The sequence below is a fragment of the Protopterus annectens genome, chromosome 17.part0, assembly GCF_019279795.1.
Source record: "Protopterus annectens isolate FY-2018-M chromosome 17.part0, PAN1.0, whole genome shotgun sequence".
Taxonomy (NCBI): Eukaryota; Metazoa; Chordata; order Ceratodontiformes; family Protopteridae; genus Protopterus; species Protopterus annectens.
In genome coordinates this window covers 593250855-593275993 of record NC_056751.1, presented here as the reverse complement: position 1 = coordinate 593275993, position 25139 = coordinate 593250855, and the positions used below count along the sequence as shown (strand labels likewise).

The window sequence follows — 25139 nt, the reverse complement described above, 5'->3', positions numbered from 1 at the left end:
CCACCAGGGGAGTTCCCGAGAGATGCTCTGGTGCATGCTTGGCCTCCCGGTCTCCTTTATGCCTACCCTCCACTTCCTCTGATGCAGAGGCTTCTGCAGAAAGCCAACAGTTTGGGGAGCAGAATGATTCTCATTGCCCCGTTCTGGCCTCGACAACCTTGTTTCCCCTTCGTATGGTCTCACAAAATCAATCCACCCTGGATTCTGGATCCAATTCGGATCTCATCTCCCAGGCTCTGGGAATGTCGCTTCCCAATCTGCGGACCCTGAAGTTGACAGCTTGGCTGCTCCAGTTCCAGCCTTAATTAGGACTCGGTATCTCATCACCGGTCAAGGCCATTTAGTGGCAGCTCATAAACCTTCCACCAGGCAGGTTTATCGGAGTAAATGGAAGAGATTCTCTATTTGGGCAGTACAGAGAACTTTGGATCCTTTCTCGGCACCTATGTCAGCGGTGCTGGATTTTCTAACAGACCTCTTTCATCAAGGGGCTAGTTCTTCCACGATTAAGGTACAATTGGCAGCTATCTCGCATTATCACATTGGTCATGACACAGCTCCCCTTATGACGGCGAAATTATGCAAAACATTTCTCAAAGGAGTTTTTTTGTTGAGGCCTCCAGTCAAGGAGGTTGTACCACCTTGGGACTTGTCTTTAGTTCTGCAAGCCCTTACGGCTCCTCCCTTCAAGCCTGCAGCTTCTACTGATTTAAAGTACCTTTCCTGGAAGACTGCCTTCCTGGTAGCTATCACTTCAGCCAGAAGAGTGTCTGAGCTTCAGGCTCTATGCGTCAAGCCGCCTTACCTTTCTTTCTTCCCTGATAGGGTGTGCCTCAGGACCAATCCTTCTTTTCTTCCGAAGGTCTCTTCTGAATCCAATATTAACCAGTCAATCAATTTACCTGTGTTTTTTCCCAAGTACTCAAACAAAGGAGAATACAAATTGCATTCCTTGGATGTTCATAGACAATTACGTTTTTATATTAACAGAACAGCTGGTCACAGGAAATCAGATCAGCTGTTCGTCTCCTTTGCTAAATTTGCTCTGGGTAAAGCAGTATCTAAAGTCACACTATCTAAGTGGATTGCTAATTGTATTCTGCAGGCATATGACACTTCAGGTAGACCTGCTCCTCACGGCTCATTCTACTAGGGCAGTTTCCACGTCAGCCGCCTTTAAGTCCCGTGTATCATTGGATGATATCTGCGCGGCAGCTACTTGGGCCTCGCCTCATACTTTTATTTCTCATTACAAGGTGGATGTTGTTTCTAGAGGAAGAGCATCCTTTGGCTCAGCGGTGCTCCGAAACATCCTTCCATGACGGCCGCCCAAGATTCAGGTAGCTAGGGACTCTGTCCCACAGGTTGCAGACGAATGAAGTCTGCCTACTTCAGATTTAGAAGTTATGCACTCACCATAACGTTCCATCTGAGTAGGTGACTTCATTCGGATGCAACCATCCCCCCCTCCATCCCCCTGACCTTTATAGAGCGAGTATTTATGCTGTTTTAGTGTACTGTTGTCAGTATTTTGAGGCAAACCCAGGGAAAAAAAATCGCTGATCCAAAACACATACACACAGCACAAGCACACCAAACAAACAGAAATCCACACACACCTAAAATCTGATACCTAACCCTACACTAAACTATGCACACACCACTAACTACCCACTTACCTTAACCCAAACCCAACCCTAAGGTCCGTCACTATCGCACACTCACCTCACTCGCTCCCTAACCCTAACTCTCTTAAATCCGTCCTAACCCTCATGTCCACTCAATCGCACACACACCTAACCCGAACCCTAACCCTAACTCACCTAAATTACCCTAACACTCCTATCCACACAATCGCACACTTACCTGAATCCGACCGGAAACTTTCCACCATAACACTGAAAATACCAAAGCAACAGAAATGGACAACCGAATTCTTTCTCTAGGAAAAAATTTGAGTTTCTGCTGCTTCGATATTTTGCAGTTTCGCGAAAATAAGTTCGATCAATCAGCGTTCGCTTTTTTAAGCGTTCGAGGATATAATATAGACCCTGTAAGACAGTATTGTAGTGATGCTGCAGAAAAGAACAGATACTTGCAATACAGAGCAACAGATTCATCTATATTTTTTTAACTCCAGATTCCTGGGCAAGGGTGTGGTAGGCAATCTCATGGATATTCCTATAAGAATTTCATGGGGGGAAATACCATCCCAGTAGTACTCAATCTACTTCTTGCACTAAGACTAAAGGAAAAGGCTCCGGCTCCTTTAGGCAAGCTTTTTCACACAGTTATGCTAACCTTACTTTGGTTATTTGTTTTTACAATCTCTGATGCTGGTGGTCTGTGTGGACAATGGTATTGCATTTTCATATTTAACATCTTGCTCATTTGTTGTATAATTTGGCTGGTAAAATGTGATCTAATATTGTTATTCCTTGTTCATTCCTTACATATGGGTATCGGTTCTGACCTCGGAACCAAGACGGCCATCTTCCAAGCTCTCATAAACTCCCCTCTCCCTGTTACCTCAGATTTCGTTTGCCACGTCGCCATTCGGTCGTGTCAAGCTACTTCTCTTGGGCAAAGTATAATATTTTGTTGTCATACTAGTCTAAAACAACTTTTTCTCTCAGAAAAGTTTCTAAATTGTTTTCTCTTACTTATCGCAACTTATTTAGCGACTATCTCTTCAAAATTTTCAATCTTTTTTACCGTGAGGTATTTTCTTCTATACCATCGTTGGTAGACCCCTTTTCTTCATTACCTTTGGGTATTTCTTGTACCATTGCTGGTATCCTTTTTGATTTCCTTTTTTCCTATCATGGCAGATAAAAAATGTAGTCCAGGATTTAAGAGATGTTCAGTTTATGGCCATAAATTACCTACTTCAGATGCACATTCTCTGTGTGTCTATTGCTTGGGTGTGCCTCTTTTATCAGTTGACCCGCCTTGTGGAATTTGTAAGAACTTCTCTAACAGGACGTTGATTGAAAGGAAAAATAAAATGTTACTGAAGGGGCTACTCAAATCTCCTTTTTCAGAGGCTATTTCTGGGTCGAAGGCTTCAATCCCTCCAAGATCCCATAAGAAAAAGACTGAGGATCATTCAAAGGCCAAATCTCTTCCTTCGTTCCCGGCTGGGGACTCCCACCAACCGAGACCCAAGAAGGCTAAGCTTTCTACTTCAGATCTGACTCTTTTGGCTCCAGCACTTTCGGTGCCTAGACCTTTGGCACTGAGGCCATTGGTGCCATCTGGGACTTCGGCACCGGCTAGCGAGCCATTTACCATATCGGTACTGAGGGGCTCCTCAGTTCAGACCTGTCTACCGGCGCCAACTATGCAGTCGGCGCGGCTCCTCGGTTCAGACCTCTCTACCGGCACCGGCTATCCAGTCGGCGCAGACTGTAACCACACTGGCTCAGACACCTTACCCGGAACTGACAACTCAGTTATTGACACCGACTGATTTTTTTGGTCCCAGCCTCGGTACCAACAACCACTTCGGCACCAACCTTATTGTCGGTGCAGACCATGACTTCGGCACAGATGATTTCCTTGGTGCAGACACCTGTAGTTCAGTCTCTTACGGTCCCATTATTCTCAATGCAGACTGGTGAGGTGGGCACCGAGCTTGTCCCATCTGTGGATAGACTTGACTCTCCCTCAGCCGTGTCCGTGAAATCCACTAGAAGCCTCTCTGAACACGACGTGTTGCGTCTTGTAGATCAAGTGCTTTTGGCCAGAGGTATCCCACCCCCCAGGACCTATCCTTCCTTGGGAGGTGATCACCCTTTGCCAAAGACCCCTACTTATTCTCCTCCTTCATTGCCTTTGAAGCCCCTTGATATAGCACAGTCTTCCCCCTCTACGGTTCCCTTTATGGACCTCACTAAGGAATTGCAGTTGCCTTTGTGGCAGGAGAGTTTTGCTACGACTCAGAATGTCAGCTGTGGCATACGTAATTTGGTGTTTCACAGCCATCCGGGGACTCCGAGTTGGCAGGCTGAGCCACTTAGGGGAGGGGTGACCCCTGTCCTGGACACTCACCCCTCTTCAGGTGGACCGGCCTTCCAACTAATGGAGAAAGCTTTGGTGTTGGCTGGCGATACTGTACTGTCAATCTCCCTGCCCTCCTCTGGACCGCAATGTACACAAGTCACTCCTAGTAGACACCGGGCGCATGGGTCTCAAGATGTACTCCCATAGGAAACTTCTTTTGCGTTGTCTTCCTCAGCTTCTCCCTCTGAGGAAGTTCATCAAAAAAGCTCGTACAAGAGGAAGCACATGGACTCCACAGAGGAGTCCCTTACTGAAGAGACAAACTTTGATGATGGGGAAGGGTCCCCTCGCTCACCCTCTGAGGTATCCTTTGGTGATGTCCTCGAAATCCTTAAACAGAGAGGTGACTGGCAGCCTCTAACCCGACCTCTGAAGAGTTTGTGTTCCTGCAGGCCTTTCGCGCCTGGCCCCCTACCTCCTGGGTTACTCCACCTGCCGATGAACTGGTCCAGCTCATCGTGCAGCATGCGTGGAAGGCTCCTGACACCGTTGAGGCCATTCCCCAGAGGCCAGATAAAATTTTGTCCTGTCCTGCTACTGACCCCCATTGGTCCAAAGGTTTTCCTGTAGATGCTCTGGTGGTGGCGTCTGCAAACAAGAAGGACCTGGCGGAAGAAGAAAGCTAGACTGTCCATCCGCCCAACAAAGGGTCACAGACTCTGGACAGAATAGAGAAGCGTACTTTTGCATCAGCGACCTTTGCAATCAGGTCCCTGAATTATATGGCACACTTTACCAGGCTTCAAAGGGATTTTAGTATCTGAGCTCTCTGAAACTTTGGCTGGTGCCGTGTCTGATGAGGTCCGTGACAAAGTAGCCTCTCAGCTGGCTACCATTGAGTCGATACCAAACTCCTCCATGTGCCTGATATCTCACGCATCAGAAGGAGCAGCTAGAGTGGCGAGTTCAGGCGTTGTTTTGAGATGATACGCCTGGATGTGCTTATGTAATTTCGTGGAACCCTTCTCAAGGCTTCCTTTCTCAATGCTCCCGTCGAAGCCTCTTCATTGTTTGGACCCAAGGTTAAAAGCACACTGGCCAGATGTGAACAGGACGGTAAGTCCCTTTCTGCCGTGGGTGTCCGTTATTCTTCCCCTCAACGTGCTTTCTCCAGAAACCAGAAGAGTGGGAAGATATGGTACAGAAAGTCTCAGGGTCCTTTCCGTGACACACAGGCCGAGTTCTCCCCTAGAGGCAGAGGGGGAAACTCGCAGGGAAGACACCATTTTCGGGGGAGAGGGGGTCCGCGTAACCAGGGTTCCAGGGACTCCTTTCCTGGTCAATCCTACCAGCTCTCCTGAAGAGCGGCCCAACGCCTTTCCTCTGGAGGTGGTTGGGGGTCGTTTCTCCTTGTGCCCTTCTGCCTGGCTAACCATCACCACCGATTCTAGGGTACAAAGGATAATAACCAGAGGTTACCATATTCCCTTCGATCTTTGTCCTGCCCCCCAATAAACTTATCCAACGTTCCACCCAGTCAAAGGGAAGAAGCAGCACTAGAGATAGCAAAGCTGCTAAGAAAAAGAGTCATCCAAATAGTCCCTCCAGAACAGATAGGATCCGGATTCTACTCAAGACTATTTTTGGTGCTAAAGAAACCCGGGGACTGGAGACCAATTTTGGATCTCAGTGTATTGAAGAAGTTTGTAAGACTACAAAAATTCCGGATGGTCACAATACAGTCTATCCTCCCGCTTTTGGAAAAAGACGATTGGAAGTGCTTGATAGATCTTCAAGATGAGTACTACCGCATAAAAGTGGACAGGCCATCAAGAAGATTTCTGCGCTTCCGTGCGGGAGCCAGTCATTACCAGTTCAGAGTACTGCTCTTCGGACTCTCTACAGCCCCCAGAGTGTTCACAAAGTGCATGGCAGTCGTCACGGCTCACCTGCGACTACAAGGATTCCAGGCATTTCCATACCTAGACGACTGGCTCATCTCTGCCCCCACCAGACATCTATTGGAAGAAGCCCTGGCATACTCTCTCCTCGCTCCAGAAAGGCTAGGCATAACCATAAACTGGCAAAAATCCAATCTCACCCCATCTCAGTCCACAGAATTCATAGGGGTCATATTGGATACAAAGAACTGCAGAGCATAAATCCCAGAGCACAAAATTCTAAGGATAAAGCAACAACTGATCCCAATCCTTTCAAGGGAGAAATCCACAGGTCACTCTGTCCTACAGCTGTGGGGTTCCATGGCAGCCTCCATCACCATTGTCCCCCTGGCTAGGTTTTACATGAGGCTTCTACAATGGCTACTGCTCACCCAATGGCATCCTTTTCAGCATCCTCTTTTAGCCAGGATTCGAGTAACTCACAGGTGAAAACAATTTTTAAATTGGTGGATGACCCACAACCCGTCACAATGGTCTCGCCCCTTCTTCCCCCAGCAGCCCAAGGCTACAGTGACCACGGACACCTCCCTGATGGGGTGGGGTGGCTATGTCAGGGTCAGACAGTCCAAGACACTTGGTCCGAATTGGAGGCCCAACTGCATATTAATGTTCTAGAGCTGACAGCAGTGCTTCTGGTAACGCACATTCCTGGGGACAGACTGAGCAGGTGCATTCTACAAACTTACGAGTGGTCCCGGAATCCCTTGATAGCGGCAGAGATCTTCCACCGCTGGGCGGTCCTTGCTGTGACCTCTTTGCATCGCCGACCAACTACAACTGCAGCAACTACTTCGCCCTGATTCCCCCTCCGGGACAGTCACCCAGGGACGCTCTAGTCCACGATTGGCCCTCGGGTCTTCTTTATGCATTTCCTCATCTCCCTCTCATTTCCCAGTTTCTGAAGAAAGCCCATCGGTTGAAGAGCAAGGTGATACTCATAGCACCATGTTGGCCTCGTCAGATTTGGTTCCCCTTCCTTTGGCCTCACCTGCTAGATCAACCATGGATTCTCCATCCAACCCCGAGGTTGATCTCCCATCCGCAGAATCTGATTCATCCCAACTTGGACAGCCTGAAGCTCACAGCTTGGCTCCTCCAATTCCCTTGATTGCCAGGCAGAATGATCTTTCTTTACCAGTACGGGACATTCTTATTGCATCTCATAAGTCTTCCACTAGAATTACTTATCTAAGCAAGTGGAAAAGATAAGAAAAGCAAGTAGATCCTTTTTCAGCACCAGTGTCGATAGTACTAGAGTATCTCGCCGATCTATTCCAATCGGGTCTATCTCCCTCTACTGTTAGAGTTCATTTGGCTGCAATATCTAATTTCCACGAGGGTGCCCAAGACTCCTCTCATGTCACACAAATTATGCAAAATCTTCATAAAAGGTGTAAATCATCTGAAGCCCTCTTTTAGAGAACCTATACAACCATGGGACCTGTCATTGTTCTACAAGCTCTGACAATGCCACCTTTCGGACCAGCTTTTTCATGCGACCTCAAATATTTGTCATGGAAAACCAAACCTTGTTTTTGGTCGCCATTACTTCTGCCAGATGTTTCCGAGCTTCAAGCCTTATGCATCAAGAGTCCATACTTGATTTTTCATAAAGATAGAGTGTCTTTGAGAACTAATACTTCCTTTCTGCCAAAAGTTATCTCTGAAATGTCCATTAATTAAACCACTGAATTGCCAGTTTTCTTCCCCAGTCATTTAATGGAGAGTATTGCCTACATACCCTAGATATTCACAGGCAAATTTGCTTCTACTTGAATAGAACTAAGGCCTCTCGTAAATCAGACCAGTTATTTTTGGCCAATTCTGGACCTAGATTGGGATGTGCTGTTGCTAAGGTCACATTGGCTAGATGGTTGAAAGACCTTGTGACCTTCATTTATACACAACGTAATATTCCATTGCTGACTACCATCAAGGCTCATTCAACAAGGTCGGTGGCAACTTCTGCTGCCTTCCATGCCAGAACTTCTTTACATGACATCTGTGCAGCTGCAACTTGGGCTGTGCCTCATACCTTCATCAGTCATTACAAATTGGATTTGGCCTCCAGGGGAAGAGCATCTTTTGGTTCTGTGATGCTCAGGAATGTCTTTCCATGAGAGCCTCCCAGGAATAGAGGTAGCTGGGGACTCTGTCCCATACGTAAGGAATGAACGGGGATTAACAATATCAAATAAAGAAGTTATGTCTTACCATAACTTTCCATCTGTATTGTTGATCCTCATTCAGTCATTACGACCCTCCCTCCTTCCCCCTCCTGTGGCTTCTAGTGGATCTCACCATTTGGTTCTTTTAGGTCATTTGACCAGAGGTAGCCTCTACCTTCTTTTGACTTGCAAACTCAATCTGACATAACAGGGAGAGGGGAATTCTGGGTAAGAATTTTATCTCGAGACTTTGTAGCTGACGCGAGCTTGGAAGATGGCCAGCTCGGTTCAGAGGTTGGAGCCGATACCCATACATAATGACTGAATGAGGATCAACAATACAGATGGAACATTATGGTAAGACATAACTTCTTTTTCCTTGATCAGACTGGACACAGCAGGGTATACCAAATCTAGGTATTAGCAAAAAAAGCAACTTCTTAGCTGCTGTTATGGCATCGTTCTTGACAGAAGAGTGTGCTTCTATTCGTCAAAAAAAAAAAAAAAAAAAAAAACAGAATCTGTATTTGAATTTCTGTGACTGTTGGTATTAATGATGTCTCTCTGAACACAGCAAAATGATCACCATAGCTTTTTTAGAGACTGTGTGAGCACTGGTATACTTTTTGATACAGTACACTCTAAGCAGATCGTACAGGTATTTTCAAACTGTGGAGTGACTTCTGAAATGTGAAGGACATGCCAGTCTTTCAAAATGCATTTTTCCTGAAATGAAAAGACAAATGGTAAACCTTAACTGGTTGAGTTGGAAAATTTCATGGGGCTACCAGCCACCTATCCAGGTGGCACCAGAGTAAATCCAAAGAATGGCTGCAGCTGTCACGGAGCCCCCTCAATCTTTCATAACCATCAACTTGTCCTTGGAAGGATAACCATTCCTGTAAAGAAGTGTGTATGCTAGTTTCACAAAGTTGCTGCAAAAATGAAGCCTGAACATGGAAAGACAATGCAGCTTGTCTGGCCACCATGTCAGCAAAACAGTTCCCCCTTGAAGTATGAGAGTCATCAGTTTTATGTGTGACACGCTTCACCACAGCAGCCTCCATTGGTAATATTAATGCATTTTGTTAATACATGAACACAGGGAGGATTTTTAATGACTGTCCCTACTGAGGCTAAATACTCACGTTCTTTCCAATGTGACCCAAATTCATGAAATACCCCATTACATGAATCTGTAAAAATAGTCACTGTTTTATCCTTTGCCATTTTATAAACTTCAGTAATAGCTACAAGTTCACCTATTTGAGCAGATAAAGTTCCATTTAATTGTCCCATTTGTAAAACACTGTCCTGGGTACACACACAAAAGGCTGTTACTAAAATTCCAGCTCTTGTTTGAACAGAAGATCCGTCAGCAAAAAGAAGTAAATCTTTGGTAGTGGAATGCCCTTTACATCAGACCTAGGAGGAAGCACATAGTTAACCACAAAGACACAGTCATGAGGTTCTCCTTCGTCTGCTGTAGAAATTAAAGAAATAGGGTTAAGTGGTGGACATCCAGTAATCTGTAAAGAAAGATCATTAAGTAAAGACAGTTCATATTTGTATGTGAGCTGACAAATATTGTCTTAGGTTTTAGAAATAATGCTTCAACAGAATGTGGAGCTGCCAGGCAAGTCTCATGCCTGAGAGTTAGGGCAGTTGCCATTTTTACCAAGTGAGCCGTCATGGCCACTGCCCTAAGGTAGTGGGGAGGACTTGCTAGTACAGGATAAAGATTTGTACTAAAAATAAGCAAAAGTTTTCAAACCAGCATTTGTACACTGTGCTAATAATAGTAATACCACTTTTTCTTTCACAACAGAATAAAAAAATCTCTGTGGTAATCCATGAACAGGAGGGTTTGAATGTAAAGTCTTTAATTGAACAAAAGCTTGCTCATGGCAGTCATGCCAGGTCAGAGGCTCTTGAGTATCTTTAATAATTCTCAAAGTAGTAAAGCCATTATTAGATCAGTTGTTTACAATAACCTGTTAGTTCTAGAAAAGCCTGCATCTGTTTTAACATTGTAGGGCAGGGTGCAGTTCATACTACAATAATGCATGTCAGCAGAATTTGCCTAGAACTTTCTGAATTAAGATGACCTAAATATTGAACCTGTCAGCTCCAGAACTGCATTTTCCTTTATTGTTTTTAAAATCCTAGTTCTGTTAATGTTGTTAAAAGAAATAAATACTAGTTTATTTGCAGCATTGAGGAGAATTGGAAGGTAACGATAAATTGTCTATGTACTGTATTAGGGTAGACCTACATGGAAATTCAATTTTATCTGTTTTTTCATTTCCCTAGAGAAAAACGTAGGTGATTCTACATATCCTTGTTGGCAAACTTATTATCACTTGTGACATAGGCAAACTTACATGTATTAAGTTCACATTTACAGATATTTTACATCACATATATTGTTCTGTACAATATAATCCAACCAACATTACATAAATTGTTCAGTTCCTACCTTGTTATACTTATTCTGTCCCAAAACATTTTTCTGTGTATTGTTCCCACAATTTCCATTTTTTCTTTGTAATTTACTCCTACACTTTTCTTAATGTCCCACTTCCTATTCTTTTAGCTGAATTGCAATATTCAGCACTGAACAAGGCCGTACTACGTCTCAGCAAGTCAGGTCCCATATACCAGCTCAGAAAAATGTCCTTAGTTATAGACATTTCTTCACCCAGTATTCCTAACAGTGTACTCTGCAGGGAATTTTTAAAGTCTGCCAATTCATTAAACTTGGAACATCGGCTTCCAGGTACCTCTTCTTCCCCATTATCCCTTCAACATTTGACATCTGTCTTGGAAAAATGTTTGGAGTCTGCTTGGGGTATAAAAGTACCTGTGCAAACACTTCCAGGCAAACATCCTAAATCTTCTATAATTTGTTGCATATTTGGAAGCCATATTTATGTTCTTTTATTGTTTCTTTGTGAATTTTTTATCTAATCTACCTTCCCAAGCTTTTCTGATGACCTCTGCCCTATAGTTTATTATTTATTATTTAACATATTTTACCAGGATAGTCTGGCTGGACCACTAGTGTCCGTTTTCAGCAGAGTCCTGGGGAGAAAAGCTCCATACATTAAGAAACTACACTGGTTGTACATGGTGTTAATAGTAGGTTATACAGTAACATGGAAGAGACAGTTGAGTAACATGCTATAGGATAGCTAATAATTATAAAGGATACAAAGATGGAGTGCAATAAGTATAACATTTTCATGGTATAGCATAGGTACAATATATGTGCCAAGCATTTTCATAGTAGAACATATTTACACTATACACAATTTGTACACAAGGCACCTGTAGAGCAGTATACAAATGTGCTACAGAGGCTTAGGGAGGTAGGCTCTTGTGTTGGGTTAGCCTTCAGAAGGGTGTATGGAAGTTGCATAGAGGCTTGGAAAAGAGGTAAGATTTAAGGAGTTTTTTGAAAGTAGTGAAACAGCTGTGTAGTCTGAGGTCGGGAGGTAGGGTATTCCATGTCTTTGCAACTTCATTGGGGAAAAGGGATTCTCCATGTCTGTTTTTACAAGGCATATTTGTAATCAGAGCTTTGTTACTGGATCGAAGTTGCCTGTTTGAGTTGTAGAAATTTAGAAGGCCAGATAGGGCAGGGGTTTTCTCAGGATGGTATAGAATCTGGTGTGCTAGGCTGAGTTGGTAGTATTGTAATAAGTTGGGAAATTCAAGCCAGTGTGAAGTATGTTAGGACAGGCAGTGGTGAGACCAGGATTTTGGACTGGTTGCAAATCTGGCGATTTTGTTGTAGCAGGTGGACAGTTTGTTTAGGTTTGTTATTATTGGAGATGCATAGAGTAAAGTAGGTAGGCGATGGGTTCTGGCTATGGCAATCCTAGAGTTTGAGGTTCGGTACTTTTTGCTGCGATAGAGGGTCCCTAGTTCTTTATGTACCTTAGATATAGTTAGAGATGTATGTTTGTTAAATTTTAGTTGCTGGTTGATAGTATGTCCTAGTAATTTGGCCTCTGGGACTCGGGAGATGAGGGTTTTGTTGGTTGAGACTATTGAGAAGGTAAGGTCATTAGACTTTGTTGGCAGGAATAGTATAAGTTATGTTTTCTTTGGGCTTGGTATACGCTGTGCATTATTTAGCCAATGTTCTATGTCTGTGAAGGCTTCCTGTGCTTTTTGTTGGAGGAGTTGTAGATTGGATGCTGAGCAGATCAGGGTTGTGTCATCAGCATATTGGACTTTTTCTCCTTTTGTGATTGCTAGGTGGATTTGGTTAATAAAGCTGTTAAAGAGAAAGGGACCGAGAATGGAGCCTTTGGGTACTGCAGGTGTGACAGGGAGAGGGGGTGGATAGGGATTTGAGCCATTTGACCGGCTGAAACCGGTTATTTAGGTAACTACTGAACCAGAATAGGGAGGGGCTGTTGATGTTGAGTTCTGAGAGGCAGGGTAAGAGTTTATCATTGGAGATGGTATCAAATGCTTTTGATAAGTCTAGGAAGGTATCAGAGACAAGATTGCCTTGGTTTCTGTAGGAGTTAATGGTGTTGGTGAAGTTAATTAGGGCAGTGGTGGTGCTATGTGATGGATGGAAACCATGCTGGGTATTAAATAGTAGGTTGTTACAGAGAAGGTAGGTGAGGAGTTGGTGATGAATACACCTTTCCGGGATCTTTGATAGGGGTGAGGGGATTGCGATAGATTGGTAGTTGGAGAATGTCGCAGGAGGAGCCACCTTTGTGAAGGGGAATGATGAATGAGATTTTCCATAAGGATGGGGCATTGTTTTCAATGATGGATCTATTTATTAGAAATGAGACAGGGTAAGCTATGGCCTTGGATGCTAGCTGTAGGCATTTGGTGGGAAGGTTGTCTGCAGTGAGGGTGGTTGGTTTGACTTTAGCTAAGAGTTTTTGAACTGTTGATACTGGTACTGGTTTGAGTGAGAAGGGGGTGGAGTTTGTTTGGGTTTTAAGGGGTTGTTGGAGGGGTGCTGGGATTGGTGCCATTAATGAGTTTAAGTATAGAGGAGGTAAAATTAATTATTGAAACTGGTGGCTATGTCTAAGTTTGTACTCTCTATATTTGGTGGGGGTGTAGTGGTTTTTCCAGGCTTTTGGATTTTGTTCACTGCTGCCCAGAATTTAAGGGTTATGTTTCTTTTGTAGGGAGATGTAATGGTTCTCTTTGTCTAACTTAATTTGTTTTTTTGCTTTGTTCCTGAGTTCATGAAAGGCTTGTCTAGTTGTGGGTGTTTTGCATTGGCACCAGGTTCTCCAAGCTTTATCCCTGTCTTTGGGTAAGGCCCTAGTGGTTTGCTGTAGCCAGGGAGCAGGGCTGCTACAAATTCTAATTGTCCCGATTGGGGCTAAATGGTTAAGGATATTTAGAAATGTGGTGTTGACGTATTCGACAACTTTGTCTGTAGGGAGTGTTGTGATGGGTGACCAATTGCAGAATTTTAAGGCTTCCAAAAAATGTTCTGTGGGTTTTTTTGGGAGCGGGTTTGTAGCAGGGTAGTAAGGTTTCTAGGTTTGAGTTGATGTCTAAGGATAAATGTGGGATTGTGGGCACTGAGAGAGTTGGGTAGTGTTCCAAATTGTTGGATGCTTGGTGATGATCCAGTCTAATATGGATTCCCTGTTTGTGGATTTATTGAGTCATTGTGTAGGTGATTGAATGAGTTGGTTGAAGTTATATAGGTTGATATGGTTGGTGGGTGTTGGAGAGTTGATTGAGGATTAATAGTGTTTCTTGGGGAAGGGTGCGGGAAGCCCAGTGTAGTATTGACCCTAGTGTGGGCAGGTTGTCACCTGGGGGGTATGTAGACCCGAGTAGGTTTATTTGTTTGTGTTAGTTTAGGAGGAGTTTGGCAAATAGTTTCTGCATTTTTGAGGTTTGGGCATTCTTTTTGTAGGGGTCTGTAATTTTAGCTTGGCTTTATAGAGTAGGGTAATACCGCCACCTCTTTTGTGTGTTCTGTCTGCCCTCAGGATGTTATATCTGGGTGGGGTTATGGAGTTATCCTTAATATGAGGCTTAAGCCATGTTTCTGTAACAAGCATGTCAGGGCTATAAAGGGAGACAGTGGAGTGCAGTTCTTCTATTTTGTTCATGATGCTGCGAGTTTTCATATTGAGTATTAACAGGTCGGAGGGATTACGTTTAAGTGGAAGGTTGGACTTGGGTGCATTATCCGACATAACAGAATACTTTTTTACATTATCCTGTAATATTTTATATACCCTATTCATTCTCCATTTTTAATAGCAGCTTCTGTTCTATATGCAACTAAAAACTCAATCAGGGTAGGTCTTTCATTTAGGATTCCCCTACTCTACTCTGACATCAGTCCCTGATAGGGAAGGTAGTCTCTAGCCTGTTGTCCAAATGTCTTCTTGGCCTCTTCAAATTCTATTACATTTCCCTCCCTAATTTGTTCTCAATACCTTTCTTCCTTTGCCAGCAACCCCAAATAAATTCCAACCCCAGCTCCCATTGTCTATTCTCTGTATCCCTAATTGCAGTCATCCTGTAATTGCAGTCATGCCTATTGGCAAAATCTCCTTTCACCATTCCCATCTTGGTTTAGTTTTTAGTATACTTTTTTCTAATTTAAGAATATAATAATCTGTATTACTGTTGATCTCCTTAAGGATATGCGTCCAAATCCCACTCTTTCCTTGTTTCTTGAATTACCCTCTGCTTCATAATCACCACTTTCCACTTGTAGCTTTCTGCTTGTGTTATGTATAAGAGCCTTATCTGTGTAGCTCTAAAATATCCCTTTAAATCAGGTAATCCTAAAACTACTTGTTCTATTGGATGGATCAACTTATCCCACTTGACTCTTGCCCTCTTCCCTCCCAGATGAAATCCTTCAACTATTTATCACTATCGACAGCTTCTCCTCTCACTGATAAAAATATGCCTGACCTGTGAATTCAACTAAATGGGCTAAAACATTTTTACTGCTTATATCTTGCTATCCATATCCACAGGCAAGAGCTTCAGTTTTCTCACTTTTTAGTCTTATATGACACTAGATCTTCTTCATATAAGCCCATTTCAGTTTTAAACCATGGTTATAGATCATTTATTTCTATAATAGCTAAAAGAATGGCAAAGATGTTGCCAAAAATTGATAGATATGGATCAGTGTGGTTTTATGGAGGGGAGGCAAACATTTGACATTAACAGGACAATGAGCCAAAGGGAAGCAGTGTGTGTGCCTTTCGGCTTTTCCCGGTTAGGGGTCGCCACAGCGGAACTCCGGTCCGCTAATGATTGGCAGTAGAGTTTTACATGCTGGCTTGCCGGGCCTAACGCACAACCTTCAACGAAGGAACGCCCATTCACGCATGTCGTCACACAGTAGACGCTTTAACTGAGAATCGAACGGGCAACGTCTAACTGTGAGGCGAATGTAAGAAAATACCTCTGTTTGTGGGTCTTGATGCAGAAAAAGCACTCCACCCAGTAAGATGGGTTTTATGAGTATGGAAGCATTTGCATTTTTTTCTTTGCTAGCAGTTTACTGCATAATGAAAATAACAAAGGGGAAAGAGGGACACGCCTGTCTGGTCACTTAATTATTTCTTCCAATTTTTTTAAGTTCCCTAATAGCAGTTTTAGGTGGAATGTGAATAAGTGCCATTGTAATACTCCTCCCTTTCCAGTTTCCCCATACTACCACAAATCTGCTGATGTCCTTCAAGAATGCAACTGCAGTCCTTACATTTGGGTTGTCCTGCCTCAGGCAGCCCTTCGGTCGGCCGGATTCCAAAGTCTGGGTCCGGCGACGGCTGATGTCGCCTCTTCCCCGACGTCAGAGCGACTGGGGTATAAAAGCATCAGCCGGCGCCATCTTCTTCAGTCTTTCTTGCCACGCGGTGCCCGAAGCAGAAGCAGTTCGCAAGTGCCGGTCGGCCAGCTCCTGTGTTTTCAGTTACCGAAGTCATCAAAAAGCTAAGTACCCCGTTGGGGAACCTTTTCTTGCCTCAGCCGATGTCAGATAAAATTACAAAAGTTAATAACTGTTTGTCTTGTGGTAAACAAATACCTCATAAGGACTTCCATTCTTACTGCCTTCCCTGCCTTGGCCCAGACCACGACGTCTCGGTCTGTGCTGCCTGTGCTTGCTTCAATAAGCGCACACTCAGGCGCCGGGCAGAATTTGCTGAAGACTTTTTTGGGGACAATTACTTCCCCGGTGCCGGTTGTTGATTTTCCTCCTGAAAAGACTTGCCTGACACCATACAAAGTTACTCCTGCACGTGGGGCAGCTAGGCCTCTGGTGTATATGTCCATCAAGGCCTTCACACGTGCTAAGGCTGCCAGCCAGGCTAAGTCTCACCCTCCTAAATCTTTTTCTCAGGGTCCCACTTCTGATAAACAGATCGTGACTTTAGCTGCGGATCTAATTTCTTTAATCAGAGGCTCTCAGGCTCATCCAGACAGAGGTTCTCAGCCGCCTGCAGACTAAAGGCCTAGGGTTGAGCAGTCGGATACCCTTTCCTCAGATGAAGCCTCTGGTGACTCAGGCCATTCAGATTCCCAGGAAGAATCCTTCCAGGCCTACGAGGTTTCTGATGCTGATGAATCTATTCCCTCTGCCTCTCCTCCTGAGGATATTTCTTTCGGGAAAATTCTCCACTCTATGAGGGAGCACTTTCAGTGGCAGGGCCAGGATTTCTCTGACTCCAGGAAAAGGCTTCGTACTTTCCTTAAGTTACCCCAGCACAGGCCTTTAGCTATTCCTCCAGTGTTAGATGTATTGGATGATGTGTACTCAGACTCGAGTGCTTCTCCTGATTCTCTCCCTCCTGCTCCTGTCAAGCCGGACAGATATTACAGGGTTCCTGAAACTCATAAGCATCTCTTTAAGGCCCATTCTGTTGATCTAGAAACTATTTCCCAGGGGCCCAAAGGAGTGGCCACTTCCACGGCCAAAAATCCTTTGCCCGCAGACAGGGAATCTAGGTCCCTGGAGAGGTGGGGCAAAAAAGTTTATACCTCAACCACCCTTGCCATGAGGGCACCTAATTGTCTTTTTCATATGTTTCAGTATCAGGATTTCTTGATGGATGATTTGCAGAAAAAGTTAGCCTCTCCTGAGCCTTTAGATAGAAAGGCCTTGCAGGATTTGGTTCATAACACTCAGCAGGTTAGCAATCATTTTCTTCAGTGTGGTTATGATGCATTGGAAGCTTCATGTAGGGCAGCTTTGACAGGGGCCGTCATACGTAGACATGCTTGGTTGAAAGAACAGGCATTGCCAGATCATGTTAAAGTAAAGCTTCTAGATGCACCTCTGGAAAAACACAAGCTATTTGGTGCTAATGCACAGGATGTGTTGAAATCAATTGAGGAAAAGGCTAAATCAGTACAAACGGTCAAAAATTTCCTCCAGGTTCAGCCACCAAGGTTCAGCAGGAATTGACATTCGAAGAATTGGTCCTTTCCAGACACTGACAAGTTCCAAAGGGGAAAAAACAGGCGTGCTCGAGGTAGAGGGCAATACCGAGGTTCCTACAGGGGCCGCCAATGGCAACCGACTAATCAGAGAAGTAGCGCAGGGACTTCTACTGCTCCACAGGGACAATCACAATGACTTGACTTTGACACTGCTGACCAAGGCTCAAAGAGAAGCACCTTTAGGCGGAAAATTATCTTTATTTTCAAAAAAAAAAAAATTGGCACGTTTTAACAAAGGACAAATGGATTCTGGACATAATAGACAAAGGTTACAGGTTCCACTTCCATACCTTACCAACAAGACAAGGCATGCCAAACCTGCCACAAAATCAAAGGGCAGAGGCACTCATACAAGTTTCAAAGTTGCTACAAATCAAAGCAATAGAAAAGGTTCCTCCTCAGGAACAAGGCCAGGGATTCTACTCAAGACTGTTCCTTGTTCCAAGAAAAGAAAAGCAATGGAGACCTATAATGGACTTGTCCGCTCTAAACACTTTTCTCATTGTGCTAAAATTCAAAATGCTGACGTTACAGCAACTTCTTCCCATGCTGGGCAAGGGGTCTTGGCTGGTTACTCTGGACATCAAGGAGGCATACCTGCATGTCCCAATCGGACACAGTTGCAGAAGATACCTCAGATTTCTTGCAGGGTCAGAGCATTATCAATTCTCAGCATTGCCTTTTGGCTTATCTACTGCGCCCAGAGTATTCACGAAATGCCTGGCATCAGTAATTGCACACTGCAGACTCCAGGGGATGCAAATATACCCTTACCTGGACGACTGCCTTATACAAACGGACAGCAAGCAAGCCTTGATAAGAAACTTGAACTATGTCATTCGCTTACTACAGGCTTTGGGATACACAGTCAACATTCAAAAATCAAGACTACTGCCATCCCAACAAATAATTTTTCTAGGAGCCAAACTGGACACAAACTCACAAATGGCTTTCCTCACAGAAGAAAAACAAGAACAATTACCAGATTACTTCAAAAGCCTAGCAAAGCACACCCAGATGACTGCAAGGAAAATCCTACAGGCCCTGGGTTTCATGACATCTTGCATTCTTCTGATTCCACTGGCAAGACTACAATGGTACCTAAAAAGTTTATGGTCTCAACACAGCCACAACTTGGAAGCAATTATTCCACTCATTCCATGTCTACAAAAGGAATTTTTGTGGTGGGCACAAGCAAGCCAGCTAAGCAAAGGCATGTCTTTCAACAAACCTCAAACAAGCCAAACCATTACAACAGACGCCTCAGATCATGAATGGGGGGCGCACATGGAGGGAAGATGCATTCAAGGGCAGTGAGCACCCCGGGAACTGCATCTACACATCAATCAAAAGGAGATGTTGGCAGTGATTCATGCTATCGAGGCCTTCGGAAAATTTCTTCAGCAAGGTCAACTGCTAATAAAGACAGACAACACCACTGTTATGTGGTACATAAACAAACAGGGAGACACTCATTCTTACCACCTCTGCAGGCTAACAATGACTCTTTGGGAAAAGTCCCTGAAACTGAACATACAGCTGCAATCCCAGTTTGCTCCAGGCAAGGACAATGTTCTGGCGGACAGTCTAAGCAGAAACATCTTGGACCCGCACGAATGGATGTTGCATCCAGACATTTTTTCTCAAATAACTCATGCATGGTGCAGGCCGGACATAGATCTCTGACTCACACCTCAATCATCATCTGAAGAAGTTCTGCTCGAGGACACACCATCCGCAAGCCTGGAGAATGGATGCTGTCTCCTTCAGCTGGAACTCTCTAACAATCTATGCATTCCCACCTCTACCATTAATGACCAAGGTGTTACTGAAGATCAAAGCAGAACAACCGAAAGGCATTTTGATAGCTCCAGACTGGCCAAGACAGCACTGGTATCCATTGGAGCATAACTTGCACCAAGCCGTGGCCCCTGCCTCAACGGCCTCTGCTTCTGACTCAGCACAATTACAGGACGGTTCATCCCAACCTGCAAACATTGCAGCTGACAGCTTGGAGGGTTCCATGACTTCTCCCCATATCTCTCTCGCCAAGAAAGTTCAAGAGATCTTACTGGAAGCACGCAGACCTTCCACCTGAAAAACTTACTCAGCCAAATGGAAGAGATTCAACATCTGGAATGCCAACAAGGGTCAGGATGCATCAGTAATGAGCATCCCACAGATACGAGAATACTTGGCAGCAATGCTACATAATGGCCTTTCATATTCTTCCATAAAAATTCACGCTTCAGCAATTTCAGCAAAATACAACAGTGATCCACCTGTGTTTTCACATCCTTTGCTAAGACAGTTTCTAAGAGGGATAAAGAATATCAAACCTCCCAGAAAACCACCAGTGCCTACATGGGACCTCAACTTCGTGTTGGAAAAATTAACTCTTCCTCCTTTTGAGCCAGCAGCATCTTCACAATTGCAATTTCTCTCCTGGAAAACAGTTTTCCTGTTGGCAATTACCTCAGCAAGAAGAGTCTCGGAGATGCAGGCCCTCAAGGCAGTACCTCCTTTTCTCATTTTTCATCAGGACAGAGTTTCTTTAAGAACCAATCCTTCATTTATGCCAAAAGTGATATCCAGGGTCTCTCTAAATCGAGAAATTCACCTGCCTACCTTCTTTCCCAATCCTCAAAATAAGGGAGAAAAGCTGCTGCACACTTTGGACATACACAGACAATTGCGCTACTACTTGGACAGAACAAAAGCCAACAGAAAGTCTAACCAACTATTTGTTGCTTACGCTACTGGAGTACAAGGAAAGGCAATTTCCAAACAAACAATTTCTAAATGGATTGGACACTGCATAAGATTCTGGTACTCTTTCCATGGAAAAAGTGTGCCAGCCAATATCAGGCCACACTCCACCAGAGCTATAGCCACCTCCACAGCCTTTCTAAGAGGGGTGGCTACAAAGGACATTCTAGAAGCTGCTACATGGAGCTCCGTGCATACATTTTCCAAACACTTCAACCTGCCTTTATATTCCAGATCCCGAGCAGGCTTTGCTTCGGCAGTCCTGCAGGGCATTTTAGCTACACCATCTTTATCTTAGATCCTACCACCCCCAGCTTGGCTATGGTATTCAACCCATATGTAAGGACTGCAGTTGCATTCTTGAAGGACATAGTACAGTTTTGTACCTACCATAAATGTAGATGTCTGATAGATATGCAACTGCAGTCAGGTTTTCCCTCCCTCCTACCCCTCTGTAAATTCTCCTTTTTGGGTCCACTTCCCTTTTTCAAATTAGCTGGGGAAATCTGTTATGGTGTATCTGTTTATTACTGTTGTGCATGTCTGGAATTTTTTATCCAGTCTCTAAATTTAGCCTTCCTTGGAGGGTACCTGGTATTTGGGGCAAGAAACACTGAAGAAGATGGCGCCGGCTGATGCTTTTATACCCCAGTCGCTCTGACGTTGGGGAAGAGGCGACATCAGCCATCGCCGGACCCAGACTTTGGAATCCGGCCGACCGAAGGGCTGCCTGAGGCAGGACAACCCATATGTAAGGACTGCAGTTGCATATCTATCGGACATCTACATTTATGGTAGGTACAAAACTGTACTTGATCATTTTCCCCTCTTCTTTCACTGCTGGAGCTCCTCTAGCAAATGTGAAGTTGTTTTTCATTTGGTCTTCAACCTATGGGACTCTGATCTGGCACAGATCCAGCTCAGCTGTATATCCCAACATTGATGCCGAAATCCGAGCTCCTTCCCTACCCATAATGGCCCACTCTCCCTTTTTCCCTAGATCTCGTTTGCTGCTTGTTTGAACAGCATGGGTCACCGCATTCTGAGCTCCTCCAAGGTTGTTTCCTTAGAGTTTTTCCTATCCAAGTAGGTTTTTTTGGCTTGTTTCTTCCAACCTTTTCTTCCTATTCACATAAGTACATTTTTCGGTCTTCTAAAAAAAAAAAATTCTGTTCTGTCCTATCTTTTTCTCTTCTCCTTTCTTGTGGTGTGTGTGTGTGTGTGTGTGTGTGTGTGTGTGTGTGTGTGTGTGTGTGTGTGTGTGTGTGTGTGTGTGTGTGTACCCACGGCTTATCTTCCAAAGCCAGCTGGGTTCAAGAAATATACGGAGTGTGACTGTGGGCATAAGATTCCTGCGTTTAATGCCTGCACTGTGTGCGTGGTGTGTTTTGAGGCGGCTCAACTAGATTCCTCCTTTTTGATTTGCACGGGTTTTAACCAGCACACGCTTATCGACAGGAGGAACAAGTTGATTTTGAAGGGCATTTTGGCCTTTGGCCCTTTCCTCAGAAGCTTCTCCTTCTCTCCTTTCCACTTCTGGGAATCAAATTCCTGCCAAGAAGTCTGGAGAGGGGGACCGGTCTAGGCACAAGGAGCGGAATTGGCATAGGATGCAGTCTCCTGACGGGGGGTCTTCCTCTGCCGAGCCTCCCGCTATGTCTAGGCCTGTGATGATTCAAGGTTCTCCCCAGAGCCAGAGAGTTCCCGAGCCAAGTATCCTGCCTCTGCCTCTCGTCACCGCCATTCCAGGCCGGGACTGGTGGCTTTCTCTTTCCAGTCCACTCAGAGCTTGTCTGAAGCCGAGGTGGACAGAATGTTGGTGAAGTTTCTCCAGGCTCAGATACAGCTTGGGGTCTTGCCTGCTCTGTCCTCTTCTGCAGCCATGAGCACACAAACCTGGCTTTGTACCGATTTTTCCTTCTCTGATCCGACCTTTGGCTTCGGAGTTCTTGGGTCTGAGGCTTCCCAGTGTTGAGGTGTCAGCGCCAGTGTTCACTTGTACCTCGACATCGACAGTTACCTTGAGCTGTTCGGCTCAGATGTTATCAGACCTTACCAACTCTTGAAGCCGTAGCTTCGGCATTGGCTCCAAGGGGTTGGCGTCGACGGCAAGATTTTTGGAGCTATCCCTTCCCCTAAGGGCTTTGACTAGGAAGCTTGGCTCCAGTTCCCCTTTTGGCTCCAGGGGTGATCGTCTGTAGGCCCAGACACTGACAACTTCCGCTCTGGCTGTGCTGCCTTCCAGGGTCCACTCACTTTCAGCCTTTTAGGTGGTGGAGAAGGGTCCTCTTTGCTCCTTTAAGGGCCTTAACTCTTTCCTCCTCAGTCTCCCCTTGCTCCTGTTTCTGGGCCAGAGTCATCCATCCTGTCCCCTCAGGGGACAGCCTGTTACCAGACCACCCCAGGATGTTCCCCTTCAGGAACCCTTGAAGCTTCTTAGTCTTCTTCGAAATATCCCCTGAGGAGGTGCCTTGGAAGCATATGTGCAAGAGGAGGCAATTAGATTCCCCCCCCGGAATCTCTTACAGAAGATATGGATTTGGATGAGGGGAGGGTTCCCCCCGATCACCCCCTAACGATATCTTATTCGGAGACATGGTGATCCTTCATCAGAGAGGTGGATGGTCTTCCCTTAAACCCAACCCTGATTAGTCCATATTCCTGGAAGCATTTGTCACAGGGCCTTCTACATCTTGGGTGATCCCCCCTCCTGAGGACCGTTTGGTAGATCTGATCTCTCGCAGAGCATGGAAGTAACGACACAGTTGACCCCATTCCTAAGCGCCCGGACAAGCCAGTGCCCCGTCCGACAGGCCCCATTGGTCCAGGGGTTCCCTGGTTGATGCCATAGTGGTTGCGGTGGCCAGCAAGAAGGAGCTGGCTCAGGAGAGCTCCTCAGTCCGTCCTCCAGACAGGGAGTCTAGGGTGGTGGACCACTTTGGGAAGCAAGTGTATGCTTCAGCCACCTTTGTACTGCGTGCGCTGAACTGTTTGGCACATCACCAGACTGCAGAGACCCCTGGTTAAGGGACTCTCTGCGTCTGCCCCAGGGTCCATGGAAGAGGAGAAGGTTTTCTCTTACCGACTTGCCACCCTAACAGCCATATCTAACACGGTCCATGAGGCTACTTTCCCATGTGACTGAGGGTGCCTGTAGGATGGCCTAATGGCGCTGCCCTGGCTCCAGCTTTGTGTTTTTTGGTCCCCTTTAAAGTGTCATTCACAAATATCCTCTTTGATGGGTCCACTTTGTTTGGACTTACTGTTCGTGACACTCTTACCCAGAGAGTGAAAGACAGGAAGACCTTGTCTGCTGTTGGGATCAGCTTCTCTACTCCACAACGGACCTATTCTAGGAATCAGCATGGGGGCAAGAAGTTGTGGTTTTGAAAGTCTCCTGGCTCTTCCAGGATGTTCAGGGTCAACCGTCACCCAGGGGAGAGGAGGAAGTGACAGACACCCTCCACATGGCACAAGGGGTCCAAGGAACCAAGGGTCTTGAGATTCATTCTTAGACAGACCCTTTCAGCAATCCTGTGGGATTGCCTGATGCTCTACTCTGGAGGCAGTCAGGGGGCATCTCTCTGCACCCAACAGTCTGGAAGTCTATCACGATCGATCGTTGGGTGCTTCAAATTATATTCAAAGGTTATTTCATTCAGTTTCTTCATCCTCCCACTCTGAAGAGAAACCTCCCATGTGTTCCACCAGGCCGGCGGGAGGCGGCAGCTGTAGAAATTGCCAGGCTGCTTGAAAAACAAGTCATCCTGCCCATCCCCCGCAGACCAGTCAGGTTTAGGCATTTATTCCAGGTTCTTTTTGGTGCCAAAGAAAACTGGGGACTTCAGACCCATTCTGAATCTTACTACCCTGAACCTGTCTTTTGCCAGAATTAAGTTTCGGATGGTCACTGTACAATCCATTCTGCCCTTTCTTCAGAGCAGGACTGGATGTGCTTGGTGGACCTTCAGGATGTGTACTATCACTTAAAAATGAACAGTTGGTCCAGAGGGTTTCCTCGCTTTTGGCTGGGAGCCAGTCACTTCCAATTCAGAGTACTCCCCTTTGGATTTACCACAGCCCCTGGGTGTGTACCAAAGTGATGGTGGTAGTGGCAGCTCATTTTAGACTGCAGGGATTCCAGGTCTTCCCTCACCTGGAAGATTGGCTCCTCTCTGCTACCACCAGGCATTGACTTCAAGCTAGGGATTATCTCCTTCTCCTAGCACCATACCTGGCATAATGATCAAGCTGTCCAAATCGAACTTGGAACCTGTAGGTGCTCGGTTGGAACAATACATGGCAGGGTGTTTCTGCTTCCAGATAGGTTACTTTTGCTCCAACAGCATATGAAGTCTATTCTACTGACCCCTTTACCCCCAGCAGGTATGGTTCTTTGGGTGTTGGGGTCCATGGCGACCACGATAACCCTACTACCAACTGCACATCTACACATGAGGATTCTGCAATGGACCTTAGCAGTGCAGTGGTCCCTACTTGAACTTCCTCTGTCGTAGCTGGTCTGGATATCCCAGGTTTGTTGGGACTCCCTTCGGTGGCTTCAGTCTCCGGTCCTCCCATTTGTTGTTCATTCCCCCTTGATCAAAGTGACCGCAGCCGCCCCCAAGCTGGGGTGGGGGGCATTGCATAGGACGGACAGTCCAAGGCATGTGGTCCCCCTTGGTGATCATTCTGCATTTCAGTGTCCTGGAGATGAGTGGTGCATCTGGTGTTGCAAGCCCTTCATGCTTTTCTT

General features: G+C 45.3%; 1 protein-coding gene across 5 annotated transcripts in view; it reads left to right on the top strand.

The window, feature by feature from the left end:
• CHMP2A (charged multivesicular body protein 2A) overlaps positions 1-25139 on the top strand; it is a 518938-nt gene that overhangs the window by 239584 nt on the left and 254215 nt on the right. The window lies entirely within an intron of this gene.